We start from the raw sequence: 20069 nt of genomic DNA on the forward strand, positions 1-20069 counted from the left end.
CCCCGAGGCCCTGGATCTCCTGCTCAGGCTTCTGCAGCATGGGCATGAATCTCCCCAGGAATTCCTCAATCGCAGCTGCAACTTTCAAGATAAGTCTCTCCATCGCCGCAGTCAATTCCTGTGAGTCTCTCAGGTCCCTAGAGGGTTCAGGAGAGGCTGCTGCTGCTGCAGTCTCTGGTATGCCTGGTGCTGCAGGGGAGTGTCCTCTCTGCTGCTGTTTGCTTGCTCCTCTTCCCTTTGGCATCCTTCCCACTCCCAAATATTAACAAATATGTGTTTGTAAGGTTTTAAACTAATAATTCCACCACATAAGTTGGCCAGGGATAGCAAAAAACACCGGTATGCCTTGGCTGTTAGGCACAGCTGTCCAGAGCAGTTCTACAGAATTGCCGCCATCTTGCCGAGTCCCCCCTTAATTCTTTTTAAACATCATCAAATGTCCTTCTCCTCTTGACCAGGGCTCCTGAAAAATCTTGAAAAAAACATTATCTCTGAACTTTTATACATTAAGGCTTGTGAGTTCCTTCCAAATCTTCTTGCTGCTTCCACTATTAACTGTTTTTCTTTATAATACAGGAGCTGCACTGGGACCACACAGGGGCACTGTTCCAGCCTGGACCTGCGAGTTGCGATCCGGAAGGCCTGCTCCATGCTTACCAGGCCCGACTCCAAAGCTAACTGCAGGAACTTTGGGAGCCATCCCTGCAGGAAGCCAACGAGATATTCGCCTTCTTCACGTGTCGGGAGGCCCATGATCCGTAAGTTCTTTCTTCTATTTTTAGTTTCTAGATTATCGACTTGATCCTGAAGGATCCGAACCTGGTCTTCCAGTGTTCGGGCCCTTCAGCCCGAGACCTCCGCCAGGGTCTCCAATGCCGTGGTCCTTTCCTCCACTGCCTCCAGTCTTCGTTCCAGGAGCTGGATTTCCTGCTCATGCTTTTTTATAAGCATGGCAGACAGTGGCTCCACAGCTACTTGAATCCACTCTTGGAGTTTAGCAAACTCCGAGAGTAAGTACTGCTGTCCTGCTGGATCCGGAGGGGCTGTCTCAGGCAGCTGAGTACTGGCTGCAGGCACCCCTGACGCAGTAGGGGAGTGCCGTGTCTGCTGTGCTCCTTTAGGCCCCTTTCCTTTACCGGTCTTCATCTTGGCCTGAAGGTGAATCAGGTGATTTCAGCTGCTCAAAATAATCAGTAAGTTAAATTAATATTTTTTTCTCCTTGGGGTGGTTGAAAAGGGTTGGGTGGGGGGGGGTGGGGGGAGTACAGATCCACTTTGCCCAGGGGTATAGCAGAGAGCCCAGCACAGCAGACCACTCAGACTGCCGCCATCTTGGATCCCCACATGTTCCTTTTTACGTCCACTACCAATTCCCCACATTAACCCCAGCCAAATAATTACTTGTACTATTTAGGATGTAGAACTCACAAACAGGCTGTTCAGCCCAATCAGTCTATATCAGTGTTTATGCTGCACTTGTACGTCCCATCCATGTAAATCTAATTTTACCCCATATGTGGATGTGATGATATTAAAAGGTCTATTTTGTCCTTTTTTAAAAAGAAAGATTTTAAAACAGGAGAGAAAATGTCTATTGAAAACTTGTAAAGTAAACAGCTTTAGAGACCTGTTTTTTTTAGTTGGAACAAGAGAAGTAGCCTGAATGGATATGGTCAAGCTCTTACAGAACCAGGATTTTTAGTTTCTTTGTTCTTCAGGTGCAGTTATTGCTGGGTCTGTTGTTGCGTAATCTCTCCCTGCTACACACTCTCAGAGTTCTCTAGATATTTAAGTTGCATTTGAGACAATATGTTTTTCTGAATTTGCCTTTTGCCAAGGGTGTGTTTATGGGATGTTACTATATTGGAACAGTTACTATTTAGTAGTAAAATAACCTATTATTCTGTTAAGTCTTCCAATAAAGTTACAGCTTAGCCAATTATTTTCCTTATGTTGTTTTTTTTTGTAATTTAACTAAGGTGTATGAATAAAGTGTGCTTTGCTTCAAATCTGGTAGTTTGACCAATCAAATTGCATCTGGAATGCAGCACCTTACATTTACCTTTAAATTAATTTTTAAAAAGTTAGGGTCTAGGCTACATTCTTAATACATTTTGAAGGGGATTGTTCTGATGCATAACAGTGGGACATGGGTGTCACTGGCTGGCCAGCATTTATTGCCTGTACCTGGAGAAGGTGGTGGTGAACTGCCTTCTTGAATCATTGTAGTCCATATGCTGTTAGAGAGGAAATTCCAAGATTTTGACTCAGAGACAGTGACGAAGCAATGATATATTTGCAAGTTAGGCTAGTGAGTGGTTTGGAGGGGAACGTGCAGGTGGTGGTGTTCCCATGTATCTGTTGCCCTCTCTGCTCATACCTAGCTTCAGTTCTACCATCCATGTTTGGGCCAGGGGTAAAACGATTCTAGTCTTGTTACGGCTCCTTTACACCACACATAGTCAAATGTGACCATGGTGTCAGAGTCCCTCTCACCTCTTCTCTGGAATCCAATTATTTTGTTCATATTTCAACTAAGGCTGTAATTAGTTCAGGAGCATAGTGGCTCTGGCTGAAACCAAACTGAGCCTAATTGAGTAGGTTACTGCTGAGCAAGTGCTGCATAACAGGTTAGCTGTTAGCTACTTTCATCACTTTACTGATGCTTGAGATTGGACTAATAGGACAGTAACTGGCAGGGTGGATTTGTCCTGTTTTCTGTTTACAGTGAAACTTGCCACATTATTTGTCAAATGCCAGTATTGAAGTCTAACCCCTTACATTCTTTTAGCAGGATCTTCCTCTTCCTGTTTCTATTCAAGTCATCTGTTTCAACATGGGCAACTGCGACTGATTGAGCAAGTTCTTTTCTTGCCACCATGAGTATCCCTTATTCTGGTACCAGGTAAGCAAAACATCCTTCAAGATTCTCATTCTTGGTTGTGGAGGATAAGGACATCATTTATCTCCAAATTATAGAATCCCTCATTCTATATTTCCATTCTACATTACCCACTTTGAACAGCCTCTGATCATAGCGAGTTTTGAGAAGATTTGTATCAGAATGAGAAGAAGCTGCATCAGAACATTATTTCAATGAGCCAACACACACTGCAGCACAGAGGAACTACAAAGAGCAGAGGAAAATCACCTATATCGTGTATTCAAAAAGAATGGGTACCCAATGAACACAGTCTGCCGATTTCTCAGCAACAAACCCAAACAAGCAGACAAAACATGTCCAGAAACCCTAGCCACTCTCGGAAACGACTGCCAGAATACTCAGATCCCTTAGCATCATGGTAGCCCACTAAAACAGCAGCTAATGAACTTGAAAGACTCTATACAGACAACAAGCAAAATTAATGTCATTTACAAAATACCGTGCAAGGACTGTTACAAACGCTACATTGGACAAACAGGCAGAAAACCAGCCACCAGGATACATGAACACCAACTAGCCACAAAAAGACATGACCCTCTCTCACTAGTATCCTTTCATACAGATAAGGAAGGACACCACTTTGACTGGAACAACACATCTGTCCTAGGAAAAGCCAAACAAATACACGCATGAGCATTCTTGGAAGCATGGCATTCCAACCGGAACTCTATCAACAAACACATCGAGTTAGACCCCATCTACCACCCCCTGAGAAAAAGAACAGGAAGTGACTTCATCACAGGAAATGACATCTCCACAGGAAATGACATCATCAACCCAAAGAAACCCAAATATATCAGCAGGACTTATCAGCAGTGCTTCGCCTGAGGCCCACTGAAGATGTTACCTAGTAGGGTGCCGAAACGTCTAGAAATGAACCTTCCAGCTCAGCGAGTAAACCTATATCCAGAGCCTCTGATCATATTAAGGTTTTTAAGATTGACTTTAAAAAGGCTGTTACATTATAAAATGATAACACCATTTAGCAGTCCCATAAAAAGGACATTGTTCCTAACATTCTGCAATTTTTCTACACATTTTGATTAAATTATACTCGGGAGAAGAATATGTTGCTAAATGATCAGGATTCTGAATTTTTACTAACACTGTCTTCTGTCTAACATCTTATTTATATATACAACATTCATTTTAGAGATCGCACATCCTTTGAAAAACAAATTTACCACAGATTCTAAAATAAATAAAGCAATACCCAGGCATCATAGAGATTAAAGATATTTTGCAAATATTTTTGTGCCTCATCAAGTAATTCCAACTAGTTTGTTGCAGAACTTTACTTGCTTTACTCGACAAACTGGATCGCTAACAATGCTGTAAGGATTCTGGAGGGTTTCAATTTACTGCATATGAACGTCTGAGCTACTAATTAAAAAATAAAACTTAATATCATACTTAGAAATGGCTACATCCAGAAAATTCTTCCAAATTCCAGTTTGCCACGCCTTCATAACACTTTTATGACATTGGTGATGCTTGAAGGTAAAAACTATTTTCAGTAATTCCAACAAAAACACTCAATACTTTTGATTCAATCCATCCATTCACAGGACCTAAGTGTCACTGACTCACTAGTATTCATGACCCTTTGGTAATGTCCCTTGAGAGTTTTGGGACAATCCTTCATTTTGAATCAGTATAGTATATTCTGTAGATACACTCTCAGTGCTGGTAGGAAGACAATATCATTTTTTTTGACCTGGCAATGGTGAAGGAGCGGTGATAAAAATCCAAGAAAGAATAGTGTGTGATTTGATGAGCACTTGCAGGAGCTGGTCTGCTCATGCATCTGCAGTGTTTAACCTTGTTGATGGGAGAGATTGCAAGTTTGGAAAGTACTGTCAAAGGAAACTTGGTGAATTGATGCAGTACACCTTTTAAATGCTACAGTAATGAAAGGTATGTGATTTATGTATATTAATATCCTTTAGAGTTTAGACTTTAATCTCAGGCATAGAACTTTACAAAGAGTTTAAAATTAATTAGGCTAGTGTTTCCGAAACATGACTTTTAAAACCAGTATGTGTCAAAGAGAGCTGGTGTCTGGAATGTTCATTGAAGTTCGTTAGTGTTGTGGGGCTCACAACAGGAAAGAGAAAACATAAAGCCACAACCTGTAGCAGAAACTAGAATGAGCAAATTTTTGAAATATAGTTGAAAAATCTTTTGAAGGAAACCTGAGTGTGGTCACGTACAAGTAGAATCTCTCCTAGAAAAGGCAAATATTCAGAGCAGTTAAGAAAATCTGTTGCCTCAGTGTAAGGGTTTCAGTTTTGAAAACCTCCAGACCAGGTGTACTTAGTTAGAAACCTGAATTGGTTATTTAAAGGTTAAAAAAAAGTCTAAGAACTCAGTTGTGTGCATTTTCAAGGAAAAGAATTTGCAGCTCACAAGACAGGAACTGAGAAGAAACAATTAAAAATCAAACCTACAGATTGGTCAGGCAAAGAAAATCTCCTAATTTTGACTAACTATAAAGTAATGGTGCTTGAGTAATAACCTTCTGTTCTATTGTTTAAAAACATCATCTGCTTTCCCGTGTACTTATATTTCAGTGAAAGATGGCATATTAAATTAAAGACGCACAATTTGATCTATGAAGATAGATTTCATTCTGAGATCGGGCTTGTCCCTTAGAAACAGCTGCTCAGATTATTCCAGTACACACTGCTGCTTTATGCACAGCTGGCAAGAATATTTAAGCTGGAGGATGGCATGCCAGTCAAGGGGGCTACTTTGTCCTGGATGATGCTCAGCTTCTTGAGTGTTTTTAATGCTGCATTAATCTAGGCAAGCGGAAAATATTTCATCCCATTCCTGACTTGTAGATGATGGGCAGACTTCAGAGTCTTGAAGTGAGTTACTCGCTGCAGAGTTCTTAACTTCTGCAGTCACATATTTTACATGGCTAGTCCAATTCATATTCTGGTCAATGGTAAGTATCCAAGATATTGGTAGAAGGGGAATTTAGTGCTGATAATGTTATTGTATATCAAAGGCAGATAGTAAAATTCTCTTTTATTGGAGATGGTCATTGCCTGGGACTTGTGCAGCACAAATGGTACTTGACACTTATCAACCCAAGTCTGACTGTTGTCCAGGTTACGCTGCATATAGACACGGACAGCATCAGTATGAGTCATCAAGGATGGTACTGAACATTGGAAATGTTCATTGATGATTGCAGAATCTGATGGTCATTGATGAAACAGCTGAAAATGTTTGAGCCTAGGGCACTAGCCTGAGAAATTAGTGCAGTGATGTCCTCAGACATTAAGAATTAAGCTCCAAAAGCCACTAACATCTTCCTTTATGTGAGATATGACTTCTACCAGTGGAGTATTTTGTTCTGATTCCCATGGATTGCAGTTTTGCTGGGGTTCCTTGATGCCATGCTCGGTCAAATGCTGCCTTGATGTCAACACAGTCAGTCTCACTTCACCTAACTTCATGTTTGGACTAAGGCTATACTGAGAACAGGCCTTAGCTGAACCCAAAGTGAGCATCAGTAAGCAACTTCCCTGTACTTTCCCCAGTGGTAGCATTAGATAGTCATCCACAGCCACTTTTACTAGTTAGAACAAAGAATGTTAGCACTACCTGTGGATAACCATGAGCAACATAGCAAATGGAGAATAATTGAGTTGCATTTATATTTTCTAATTCTATATCAGTAAAATTAGAGCATTATCCATTTGTTCTTCAGGTTGAGTTTTTCGAAAGATTAATCATTTGAACACCTATGGCATGCAGAAAACGGGTAGATCTTAAATGCATATTTAGAGAATAGAAGGAAATTAGAACAGCTTTTCAGAATACTAGTGGTCGTATTGAGAAAATAGGAAAATGAAAATGTTGCAATGCAAACAGGGCCGAAAGATTCGGGTTGAAAGGATGTTCAAATTATCAAAATGTTTTTTGGTGGTCTGTCCAGAAGGTTTTTCAAGTACTAGATGCTCTCATCTTTTATGAGAGAAATTCTTCAAAAATATACAAGATATATGGAAATGGCTTTATCTGTATATGGGAGTGGCATCTCAAGATCGCGTGGTGAGAAGAATACACATGGTTCAGTAAAAGACAACTGGTAAAGAGAAAAACTTGCAATTATATCACACCTTTCACCTTTGCAGGACATACCAAGGCTCTTCACAAACTATTTATTTATTACTTGTGAAATTATGGGCCATTTAGGCAAACACAGCAACAGTAAGCTCCCACATGCAGCAACAAAATAAGAAAATAAATTATTCTTTGATTCTGTCAGTTAAATAGTGAAACTTTCTTGCCCACCAGTTGACTTAGGCTCAGGGAAAGTCAATTAAGAAACGATGGAATACCCTGAAGACGTAGCCAGGACAAGATAGCTATGCCACATCACTGGGATAATAGCCTCCGCCTCCACTGAGGAAGACAACCTTCCAGGCCGAGACTGCCACTCCTGGAGAAGACCACCTGCAGGCCACTGGAATACCTGGAAGCCAAAAACAAAGAAGACGTTCACACGGGGACGAGACCTCCATGCTGGGAAGACTACCATGCCAGGGCAAGACCACCATACTGGAACAAGACTGACACACCAGGAGACCATCATGCTGTGCCGAGTCCACAATTTCTCCTCCTTCAGGCACCCGGGTTTAGCCATTGACTTGGAGCCTCGGCCTAGCCTCTGGTTCAAGCCAGGGGAGTAAGCCCAGAACCTGATCCTTGCATGGTAGGAAACCCCAGGGCTGGGTTGGAGCTGTGTCCAGCTCATTCTGGTTTTGCTGACGGTGCAGGTTTCCTCCTTCACCCACCACTCTCCAAACTTAAAAGAAAAGAAAACAAGTAAAAAAAGAAAAAGAAAAGAGAAAGACCTTGAGAAACAAAGAAGAAAATAAAGCGAAAGAGATTGATGAGAGCTGTCAGGCCCCAGGATCTGCCCACCTGCTCTGCTGCCATCTAGAAAAACAATGGGAAGGTGGAGGCGTAGTGGTAATGTCTCATAACTGGTAAATCAGAGACATAGACTGAAGTCCTGGGGACATGGATTTGAATTTCCATATTAGATCATGAAATTTGAATCATTTTTTAAAATCGGAAATGTAAAGTTAGCCTAATGGTGACTATGTAACTACTGTTAATTGTCATAAAAACCCATCTAGTTCACTAACATTCTCTAGAGGTGGAATCTGCAGTCCTTACCTTGTCTGACGTACAGGTGACTCCAGACCTGCAGCAATATGATTGTCTTTTAACTGGTCTCTGCAAAATAGAATACTGAACTACATGAATACTGGACAACTGACAATGCAGTATTTTCCCCAAAACTGTGCTAATAAATTAATTTGGATTGAGAGTTTGTTCCCATAATATAATATATTCACACTGAGAAATAAGTCTGACAGACAGAATTGATAGAAATAAATTTAACTTCTGTTTACAGTTCTGCAAAATAATTGGCCCTTTGACATTTTTTTTAAAAGCCCTTCAGAAGAGGCCTGTAGGGGCTGGATTATTAAGTAGATTTAAGGCTGAGATCAACAGATTTTTACTAATGAAAGGAACAAAAAGTAATGGGGAAAAGGCAGGAAAGTGAAGCTGAGAATTATCAGATCAACCATAAGTCAATAAATTGTGGAACAGACTTGATGAGCTGAATGGGCTATTTTTGCTCTTACATCTTATGATAAATAACTTTCCTACAAGCAGTTGAATTGAAGTTACAAGCATTTAATTGGGCAATCTTGTCAACTATATCACCTGTCAGCAGGTGATAGCATTGTTCTGATAAACAAAATAATTTCTACTGAGAAAAAACAGAAAGTACTGTGAATTCTCAGTGAGGCAAGCACGACAGCAGTGGGCAGATGAAACAGAAGCATTGTCTAACTTTCTGAGTGTTTACAGCATCCTCTGGTTTTGTTTCAGATGTCCAGAAGTGTTTAGGGTGTTGATTTGCAATTCCAGCCCTGAAATGTATTTACGAAGATTATATGTATCATTATCTGGAAATTAGTTCCGTTTAAACGGTTGTTTGCTTACCTTGGACTCTCATCAAGAAGCTCCTGCTGAGGAGGTGCTGTGACTTCCCCTTGAGAAGGGATTGGCTGTACTCAGCTTATGCGCCTGAATTTACTTAATACAGAGAATTATAGGCTGGATTGATTGGGACGTTTTTCACTGGAGCATAGATGGTTGAGGGGTGACCTTAGAGAGGTCTATAAAACACTTAGGGGCATAGATAAAGTGAATAGCAACGGCCTTTTTCCTAGGGTGGAGGAGCTCAAAACTAGGGGGCATCTTTTAAGAGAGAGGAGAAAGTTTTTAAAAGGATATGATGGGCAACATTTTTACAAAGAGAGTAATTCCTGTGTGGATTGAACTGCCAGAGGAAGTGATGGATGCATGTACAGTTAGAACATTTAAAAGACATTTGGATAAATACATAAATAGGAAAAGTTTGGAGAAATATGGGCCTACTGCAGGCAAGTGGGACTAGTTTTGTTTGGGAACATAATCAGTGTGAAGTAGTTGTCTCCATGCTTATAATTCTATGACTCTATAATTACTATAAATAGGTTTCATGGAGGACAGTACTTGGAACTGAGTAAGATTTGGGCCATTGGACAGAAACTCACAGTGCTCCAAAGCCTGGTATTCTGAGGGTCAATTCTGGACCAAATCCAAGCATCTGTTCAAAGCGATGGACTAATCCCTCCCTTTCTCTACAATAGTTTATAATGTGAAATATACAGTTAACTAGAACCAGAAGAGATAACATTCAATCTCTCTTTTCTTTCATCCTAATGCGGATTTCCCTTTCATTCTTTTTTCCACCCTCCTCTTCCTCTTACTTGTTCAAATCTATTATTTTTCCAACTTACCCCAGTTCAGATGAAAGGTTACAGACTGAGACAGTAACACCCTTTGTCCCTCCACCTTCCAGACCTGCTGAGTGTTTCCAGCATGTTTGTTTTTATTTCAAACTGCAAATATCAAAAGTAGTATGATTTCAAATATAGAATCGATTTCCACATTGTTGCTTTTGATACAAAAATGGTTATATACATCACTTTGCATAATAAAGGACATTCCATTCTATTGAAGGTTCTTACGAATCAAAAACAATTCATCTGATGCAATTACAAGATAAATTATCTTATTGAATAGTGGAACAGCCTAGTCCTGCTCCTATGTTCCTAAATGATGTTGAAAATCTTCCACAAAAGTAGGAAGAATTAATTATAAAGTACAATTTTTAAGGCTGATTTCTTTTTCAATTAACTTTTGACACTATTTACTGAATAAAAATCCTTTAATCTTTTATTTCAAGTGACCTACCATCTAAAGCTGCTTTCAAGAGCAGAAGGGCTACCTCTGTGGTTACTTTTTGAAATGGATCATAATTCTCATTAAGTTGCAGTCTCTCATCTATAGTTCACCAGTTTCAATCAACATCAATTTGCAAAGTGCAATTGTGAGTAGCTATTTGCATGGATTATTTTGAGAAAGTTGCAATATACTGAGAAAAGGAATTCAGTGAATGTTATATATAGATAGATTTTTCCCAAAGTATTGAAATTCATATGCAGTCATCTATCCATATATACCTCCCTAACATTACCTGCTTCCAACCTTGCTACTGATCATTAATTGCTGAGAGATGCTGGGCTCTCAGGAACCTCAGCAGGGAGAACTGATTTGAAAATCAGATTCCTCAGATGGCTTATTAGAATTTGTGCTAAACTTTTGCATTCTAAATAGAAATATATATATATATATATATATATATTTGCAGGTAAGCTCTCGGCTTTGCCCATTTAAGTGATCAAGTATTCTTGTTACTGGGAGGAAGCCAATATTTGTTAGCTTTCTACTAACAAGATAGAGGTCATTTAGCCCATTCAAAATTTGCTTATTATTCAATTAGATCACGGTAATTTCTCTCTATTTTCCCATCTTTGTTGCACATTCCTTAATACACCTTGAAATGTTCAGGCATCCACATACTTAACCATACCTTTATGAGCTCCAGATTTGGCTATTCTAACAGTCTCCTGCCAGCTTCCCATCCTCCATTTGGTCCAGATTTGAAAGAACTTAAGTTCATCCAAAGGTCGGGCTGGCAGCATCCTAACTCTCAGTATCAATCACATAACTAATACTCATTGGTTCCCAGGCAAGTGCCAACCAAATTTTAGAACTGTCAACCTCTATCTATATATAACATTCACTGAATTCCTTTTATCACCATCTCTTTAATCTCCTTCAGCCTGACAAGCTTCTAAAATATCTGCTGTCCTCAAATTCTGGCCTCTTCAACATCCCTGGCTCCCTTCACCTTGTACACTGAGCTCTGAAATTCCCTCTCTAAGCTTCTCCACTTCTCTACCTTTCCCTTCCTTTTGGAGGATATTTAAAATTTTTTACCTTTTCATCCCTGAATTAATATCTCACTGTGGCTCCTCAAACTCTTTTTTTTCAAATGCTTCCACTGGTTTCAAGCTGTACAGGGTGGCTGTTTCATTTATGAAAGAGCTTTGATTTATTGAATTCAAAGTCACAACTTGCAATGAGTGCTAAGGAAAGATAAACTGGTTTTCTTCAGATGTAAAGTGGCTTACTTCAGAGAACTAAGAGAGAGAGACTTTTTTTGGCTGCCACAGGTTTACTTTCTCTCCTGATTGGACTGCACTCCATCTTGCACACAACCCAAACTATTCAGCTAACTGACATCCAATCACAATTGTTGGCACTGGATCTTTGTCATTAATCTGTAGTCCATAAACAAATCAGATTCATTTATAAACAACCCCACAATGCCAGTTTGTCTGCTCATAGCTGGAACCCACAGCTAAATAAAGAGAGTTTCAAAACATGCAGTCATCCTTGTAAATCTCTGGGCTTTAGAAGTTCTTTTCACTTTAGTCCATGATTCTAAAATGCGCAAAAATAAATTTTATTCTTCAAGACTTAGCAATGTAGTAGTGAAAATAAAAGTTTGATAGTGTTTACAGCTTTGCAGAAAGATGTAATCCAAATCTGTTGGACTGAACAGAGCCTTTCATCCCTGTTACAGGATCCGAGTGCTATTAATAAGGGCTGCAAAGGTAATAGGCAGTGTAGCTACCCATAAATTTAAAGAGAAATTGAAATTTGTACCTATTATTGCAACTTACTTTTTTTGGGGGACTAGTATCATAAATAGATCTGTGACAAATGTACGAGAATCAGTATCAGGGTATTGTTATCCTTTGCGACCTAATAAAATATGATCACCTTCACTTTTTGGAAAGGGAGTATAAAGTTCCTTTCCATCTCCTTAAAGAGAAGGTAATCCCTATGCTAAAAGAATGAACCCTGGAGGAAGGCAAAATTCAACACTTCCATGCAAATAGAGTCAAATATCTTTGAATATTGTGATCAGAGAATTAGGTTTCTGAGCATTCAAAGAGTTATTGAAACCTCATGCTCTCTGAAATTGGGGTGGGCGGGGGTGGGGGGGAGCAGTAGAAGTCTCAATAGCACTCCGTTGGTTGCTATCCTCTCATGCACCAAACCTGAGGCAAGCAATAATTCATTTGTTATCACAACTATGATTCTCAACCACAGAAATGTTTCCATGGTCTCTGCTATAAATAATAAATTGAAAGAGTTCGACCTACCAAAGACAAGCCAGGAAGTCACGTACAAAAACAAGCAAATACAATCCTGCATAAAGGAAGGCAAAGAAAAGACCTCAAACCTCCTCTCCATCTGTTCTCCTGCATCAATAACTTGGGACCACCTAGAAAAGCTTTTCAATGGAAGAACTGGCAGCTGCCCTGCATCTTGAAGAAAGTGTCAAAACACTCACAATTTAAGCCAATGAGAAAACCAGGTCATCCAGAAACTGTTGTTAAATCTTAAAGGTAGTTAGTTCCTTTGAGTTGAATGATAATAATTGTGTAATTAAAAGACTTTATGGGCGACCAGAAGGTGCAGAAATTAATTAGAGAACTAGATATATAGAAGAGCTTTTCATGATATAGCAAGATGTTGGAGTAGAGTAATGCTTAGTTAAGTCTTTACAGGTTAAAGCAAAATATATTGAATGTATGCTTAATTCAGAAATATGCAAAGAGCAAACACTGCCATTTAGCCATTGAGATGTCACCATGATAATATATGTAAAAGTAGAAACTTGTTAATATTAGCTCATTAATACGGGGCAATAATTGTTGTAAATGAGAGCCTGTTTGCATTTTCAGGGACATAATCATTGGACATGGGCAGCTTTACTGCTTTTACGATGAAAAGTGTTTATTCCGACCAGGAACTGGTCCAACCTTCATATGAGACATATACACTATGATTGTCTCATACTGTTTATGGTCATGCGACAAATGGTATACTGCAAAGAATTAAAGAAACTTTCATTTAATGAACTGCCTGTCCCAAGCTGTAACTGCCAACACATTTGGTAGAATATGCCTTGTTTGGATCCCAATCATTCCTATGCTGAGTGTTGCTAGAAAAACTACAACAATAGGAATAGTCGGTAGGATCTACTATTAGCCGGTGTTATGGACCAGGCTACTCAAAACATTTCAGACCCTAACTTTACGAGTTGTTTTAAGCAGGTATATAGTGGATATTCCAGGAGAGAATCAGCTGGTCAAACCACTAAGTTTTAAACAAAACAGAAATTATATTTAAAAGATTACTAAATGAAACACAAACAGCAGAAATCAGACTACCAAATAACTTAACTTCTCTGAAAACCCAACAGATCATCCCAATTTAATGATGCTGTTCCAAATACTTGCAACAATCCCCATAAATACCCCTTGGCACAGAAGGTAAAATCAAACACAGGTTCTTACAGGAGAGATGTCAGAGAGAGAGTACCAGCCTGGACCTGCTTCTTTGGGTACAGCAGCTTTTCCACATTATTTAAAAAAAAAAGAAACCAAACCAAACCAGGGAAAAGCTGAGCTGGGAGAATTGGCCATTCTCTGTTCAGTATTGTTTCTTTTAACTTGAAAGCCTTCTGCCTGATGCAGTATCTGTTAGCTATTATCAAATTGGCCCTGAAGCCCTACAACCCCAGACTTTTCAGAGTCTGTGTTGTTAATGACCTTTCTGAAAGAAAAGCCAAGGACAGCATAATCTTGTTAAAGGAGCAGCTTCATCACACCTCCCCCCTTAAAAAAAATTAACCATCAACATCAAAAGGTGGCTTCATTTTAAAAAGCCTTAAAAATACTTGTTAGGACTCTAAAACACAAATATACATTATATTGACTATAAGCGTGCAAACACACAAAACCACATACAGTTTCAGTCTGTTGTAGCTAGGGTAGCTGGCTGCCTGGAGACAAAAACAGACTCAATGTAGGCCAATCAGTTTAAATTATACCCCCAAAAGAACCAAACTCCAATCAAGTTTGAATTTAGTATATTGGCAATCTTAAAAGCCAATGACACAATCCGATGCTTTGGGGGTATAAGACCGAGGAAAATTTAACAGTTGTGAAGAGAACTGCCACGCCACCAGCATGTAGAGACTGCCCAAAAATAGCTCTCTTAGAGGTACCTTTATCGATCAGTGACCTGTGAAACAGAAATCCCTGAGAAAAAGAAAAGAAGACCGAAGAAGAAAAGATTTGACGTCTGGCTGGTTTTGAAAACTTGAGTTTCGGTAAATCTTAATCAGAGGGTTTTCTTGGATTAGTATTGTAGAAGGGTAAGGCAAAAGATAGGTTAGAGGAAGGAGTTGTAAATAGTTGACAGTTAATTATTCTCTGTTATACTTTAAGAAATAAAGTTGTTAGTTGTTACTTTAAATCATTCTTGGCCTCTCAAATTTTCACAGATTACTGTATGGGATAAATTAAGCAGGAGGGTTTACCCCATGTCATAACAGTTTGAGGACTCGTCCGGGATTTGAACTGGTTTAGACAGATTTGAATAGATTTGGGGGTATGAAAAATCCCAGCAGAGTTAAACACTTGTAGGCTAATGTCCTAGATCTTTAAATAAAATGTAAGTGAAACAATTTGTTTAATTTCAGTGACTTATGGTTGATTAAACTAAAAGTGAGAGAAATGAGTCTTAAAATGGCTAAAGAAGTTTTGGGAGTTGAAGATGATTCTCAAATTTGCCAAGAAAGTTTGGAAGGAAAGAAAAAGGCCATACTTTTAGAATTAGCAAATACGGTACACTTGGTTTAACCAAGGACAAAAGTAAAGCTGAAATTGTCAGGGAGTTACTCAAACACGTAGGTGTATCAGAGAAGCAGACAAGTGCAGTAGAGGTAGAAAAACTTAAATTACAATTGAGGAAAATGGAGTTAGAAGATAAACAAAGAGAGAGAGGAGAGAGAAAGAGAGAGAGACGATCAAAGTTTGTGAGAAGATTTGTAGCTCGGGTGCTCGTTGCTGTGGTTCTGTTCGCCAAGCTGGAAGTTTTTGTTGCAAACGTTTCGTCCCCTGTCTAGGTGACATCCTCAGTGCTTGGGAGCCTCCTGTGAAGCGCTTCAGTGGTGTTTCCTCCAGCATTTATAGTGGCCTGTCCCTGTCACTTCCAGTTGTCAGTTTCAGCTGTCCGCTGTAGTGGCCGGTATTTTGGGTCCAGATCGTTGTGTTTGTTGATGGAGTTTGTGGATGAGTGCCATGCTTCTAGGAATTCCCTGGCTGTTCTTTGTTTCGCTTGCCCTATAATGGTAGTGTTGTCCCAGTCAAATTCATGTTGCATGTGGCTACTAGGGATAGCTGGTTGTGTCGTTTCGTGGCTAGTTGATGTTCGTGGATGCGGATCGTTAGCTGTCTTCAAAATCCCATGCAAGGACTGCACAAAACACTAAATAGGACAAACAGGAAGACAGCTAATGATCCGCATCCACGAACATCAACTAGCCACGAAACGGCACAACCAGCTATCCCTAGTAGCCACACAAGTAGACGACAAGCAACATGAATTTGACTGGGACAACATTACCATTATAGGGCAAGCGAAACAAAGAACAGCCAGGGAATTCTTAGAAGCATGGCACTCATCCACAAACTCCATCAACAAACACATCGACCTGGACCCAATATACCGGCCACTACAGCGGACAGCTGAAACTGACAACCGGAAGCGACAGGGACAGGCCACTATAAATGCCGGAGGAAACACCACAGAAGTGCTTCACAGGAGGCTCTCAAGCACTGAGGATGTCACCTAGACAGGGGATGAAACGTTTGCAACAAAAACTTCCAGCTCGGCGAACAGAACCACAGCAGAGAGAGAGGATAAAGAGAGAGAGAGACAAGGTTCTTGGCTGAGCAAAGAGAGAGAGAAGAAGGGAGGTGAAAGTCCTCAGGTACTTTCACTGTAATGGAGTGGGACACAGAAAATTACAATACCAGTAGTTTCAAAGGGCACTGGGAAAGGGTGTTTTCACTGCCAGAAGGTGGGACATGTAAAGACACCGTACTGGTTGTTAAAGAAAGGCACTCTGGGACAAGATGTGGTAAAAGAACATGAAGCCAGTGGCATTAGTGAAGAAGTAAAGGAGACCCCAAGATGAGCTAAGGTGCTGCAGGAGAGTGCACAGCCTAGGCAGGGGCTGGGTATGGAGTTAGTATCTGATCTCTATAAAGAATTTGCCTCTGTGGGTAAAGTTTACTCAGGAAAACAGGGGGAGAAGGACATGAAGTTATAATTTTGAGAGATTCAGGATCTAATCAGTCACTGATTGTAAGGGATGAGCGAATATGCATTCTTTCTGATCTGTTACCCATGTGCATGGTAATTTGTGGGATAGATGACAGAAATTTAGCATTCCCCTATGTAAGATTAGGTTGGAGTGCCAACTCAAGACTGGGGAAGTTACAGTGGCAGTGATTGACAGAGTGTCACTTCTAGGAATTCATTTTGCTCTTGAGAATGATTTGGCAGGATCCAAGATGGGAGTGACACACCTTGTTGTGGAGAAGCCCAAGGAAGACCAAGAAACTGAGGAGTTAAAACAGAAATATCCTGGTATTTTCCCAGACTGTGTGGTAACCAGATCCCACTATCGTAAGTCACAGCACAAAGCGAAATGTAAAGTGAAAGATGAAGGAGTTGAGGTTCAATTAGCAGACACCCCGTTTGACGTAATGGTGCAGGAAAAACCTGAACAGGCAGAGGGTCAGGCAGAAGTGTTTAGTCCTGAAAGGCTAAGGGACTTGCAACAGCAGGATAAGAACAATAAAATATATGTATGTGGATGCGTACTCTGAAAAGGAGGCAGAGAATATTCCGGAGGGTTATTATCTGAAAGGTGGAATCCTAAGATGGAAATGGAGACCACGGCAGGTGAGTGCAGAGGAGAAATGGGCCGAAGTGCACCAGATTGTGTTACAGACAGGAAGTGTGACAGGGAGCGCATAAACTACCGGTAGGAGGTCACCTAGGGGTACGAAAGATGCAGGCTAAGGTACAAAAACATTTTTATTGGTGTGGAATACACAAAGATGTGGTTAACTTTTGCCGTATGTGTCATACCTGCTATATGATAGGTAAGCCACGGCCATAATAAAACCAGCACCTTTGTTGTCAATTCCTGCATTTGAAGAACCTTTCACACAGGTTATAATTGATTGTGTAGGTCCGCTCCTGAGAACTAAAAGTCGGAACTTGTTAACCATAATGGACGTGTCTACGAGATTTCTGGAGGCAATTCCGTTATGGAGTATCAAGGCGATAAATGTGGTAGAGGAGTTGGTAGCTTTCTTCACACACTATGGGCTACCCAGAGAGATTCAGTCAGACCAAGGGTCAAATTTTACTGCTAGGCTGTTTAAGGAGGTTATCGATAGCTTAGGTATACAGTGCATATCATCCTGAATCCCAGGGAGCTTTAGAAAGAAGTCCATGTTGAGAGCATACTGTCAGGATTACCTGAATGATTGGGATAAAGATATCCCATTCGTGTTGTTTGCCACTAGAGATGCCCCAAATGAATCTACTCAGTTTACTCCCTTTGAGTCAATATTCGGTCCTGAAGTGAGAGGCCTTTTGAAATTAATTAAAGAAAAATTGACAAGACCAAAATCGGAGATCTCACACTTAGATTATGTATCAGAGGTGAGGGAGAGACTAAATCAAGGAGGTGAGTTAGTTTAGACAGCATAGAATATTCTTAATTAAAGAGGGCACAGCATAGAACGAAGCAGGTGGCGGATAAAAGCTCTGAGACTCGGACGTTTTCCCTAAGTGATAGGAGATCTCTTCAAAGCCAGGTTTAGTGGTCCCTATCAAATTGAGAAAAAATTGAGTAAGGTGAACTATCTAGTAATGATGCCAGATAGGAAAAAAAGGTATCGAGTATGTCATGTGAACATGTTGAAACTGTCTTATACTAGAGAGAAACAACTGGAGAAACAGGTGTTAGTTACTACGCTGCACAGTGAGGAATCATCCAGATGTTTTGGATTTGGAGGTGCCTCAAAATAGATTAAAAAATGAAGAAGTTCTTGAGGGGTGGGATAGGTTAATCAGCTATCAGCCTCAGGCGCATAAAAACGCAGTTAAAAGATTTGTTACTCCAGAATAAGGACATATGTAAGAATCCGATGGGGAGGACTAATGCTATTGTACATGAAGTAGACATAGGGAATACTGCTCTGATAAAACAACACCCCTATTGACTTAATCCTTTCAAAACCAGACAGGTCTAGGTGGAGGCCATGCTCATTGAGGATACCATTGAACCAAGCCAGAGTGAGTAGAGTTTGCCGATTGCCTTAGTTCCCAAGTTGGATGGGGCTCAATGATTCTGCATGGATTATCGGAAGGTCAGCGCCATTACAAGCCAGTTACATCACCAAGCTGGACTTACTGCATGGTTACTGGCAGATACCTTTATCAGAGACGGTGAAATAAATTTCTGCATTTGTAACCCCAAATGGGGTATATCAGTTTAAAGTGATGCCCTTTGGAATGAAGAAGACACCCGCCACATTCCAAAGATTCATGAACAGAGTTGTGGCCGGGTTAGCAAACTGTGCAGTCTGTTTGGACGATGTAGTGATCTTTAGTAAGTACTGAAAAGATCACATGGTGCAGTTGGCAAAGCTCTTTGAACGACTATGAGAAGCAAAACTGGCAATAAACTTAAATGAAACTGAATTTGCGAAAGCAGAGGTAACTTTCTTGGGACATAACATTGGTCATTGAAGTTAAAAATCACACAACACCAGGTTATAGTCCAACAGGTTTAATTGGAAGCACTAGCTTTCGGAGCACCGCTCCTTCATCAGGTGGTTGTGGAGGACACAATTGAAAGGCACAGAATTTATAGCAAAAGTTTACAGTGTAATGTAACTGAAATTATACATTGAAAAATACCTGGATTTTCTCCAACACCAGTATCTCCAAACCTTGGTCATTGAAGGTTGACCGCATGGAATACAAAGACAAAGGCCTTGATGTACTTCCACGAGCAACTTTGAAGAAAGAGGTGTTTCAATTCTTAGGACTTGGCCGATTCAATCGGACATTTGTTCCAAACTTCAGCAGTGTCGTGGCACCATTAACCGATTTGCTGAAGAAGAACACAAAGTTTCGGTGGACAGAACAATGCCAGGAAGCATTCGACCATTTGAAATCAATATTAACCACCAAACCAGTCTTAACTGCACCAAACTTTTAAAAACCTTTTAAAGTTGCCATCAATGCTAGTGACATTGGAGTTGGTTGCTGTACTCCTACAGGAAGATGAGGATGGGTTTGAACTACTAATTGGTTACTTTCTGAAGAAACTCAACGTCCACCCGAGGAAATATTCCACAATCGAAAAAGAACTATTGAGTTTGGTACTGGCCTTACAGCATTTTAATTTTTATGTCACGAACAATGTGTCAGAGATGGTTCTGTACATGGATCATCATCTGCTTACATTCTTAGAACGCTTTAGAGACAAGAATATGAAACTATTTCATTGGAGCCTTACGTAACAGACTTTTAATATTAAAATCATACATGTTGCAAGTTGTAAGAATGCAATCGCAGATGCATTATCGCGGATTTAACTGATAAACGTTACTTGAGATTTGTAATTATTTAATGTTTATATATATTATATATAATATATACATACTTACACATACAG

General features: G+C 40.0%; 1 long non-coding RNA gene across 1 annotated transcript; it reads left to right on the top strand.

Annotated features, from left to right (window-relative positions):
• The first annotated feature begins 636 nt into the window (after nt 1–636).
• LOC148147300 (uncharacterized) lies at nt 637–18711 on the top strand. The gene is made up of 3 exons (XR_015759866.1): nt 637–758; nt 2795–4444; nt 18627–18711. It is a non-coding gene; the product is annotated as an uncharacterized LOC148147300 (long non-coding RNA).
• The last annotated feature ends 1358 nt before the right edge of the window (nt 18712–20069 follow it).

Source organism: Chiloscyllium plagiosum, unplaced genomic scaffold, assembly GCF_037043375.1.
Source record: "Chiloscyllium plagiosum isolate Xiang-an unplaced genomic scaffold, Cpla_swu_hap1 HiC_scaffold_17, whole genome shotgun sequence".
In the NCBI taxonomy this organism is placed as follows: Eukaryota; Metazoa; Chordata; class Chondrichthyes; order Orectolobiformes; family Hemiscylliidae; genus Chiloscyllium; species Chiloscyllium plagiosum.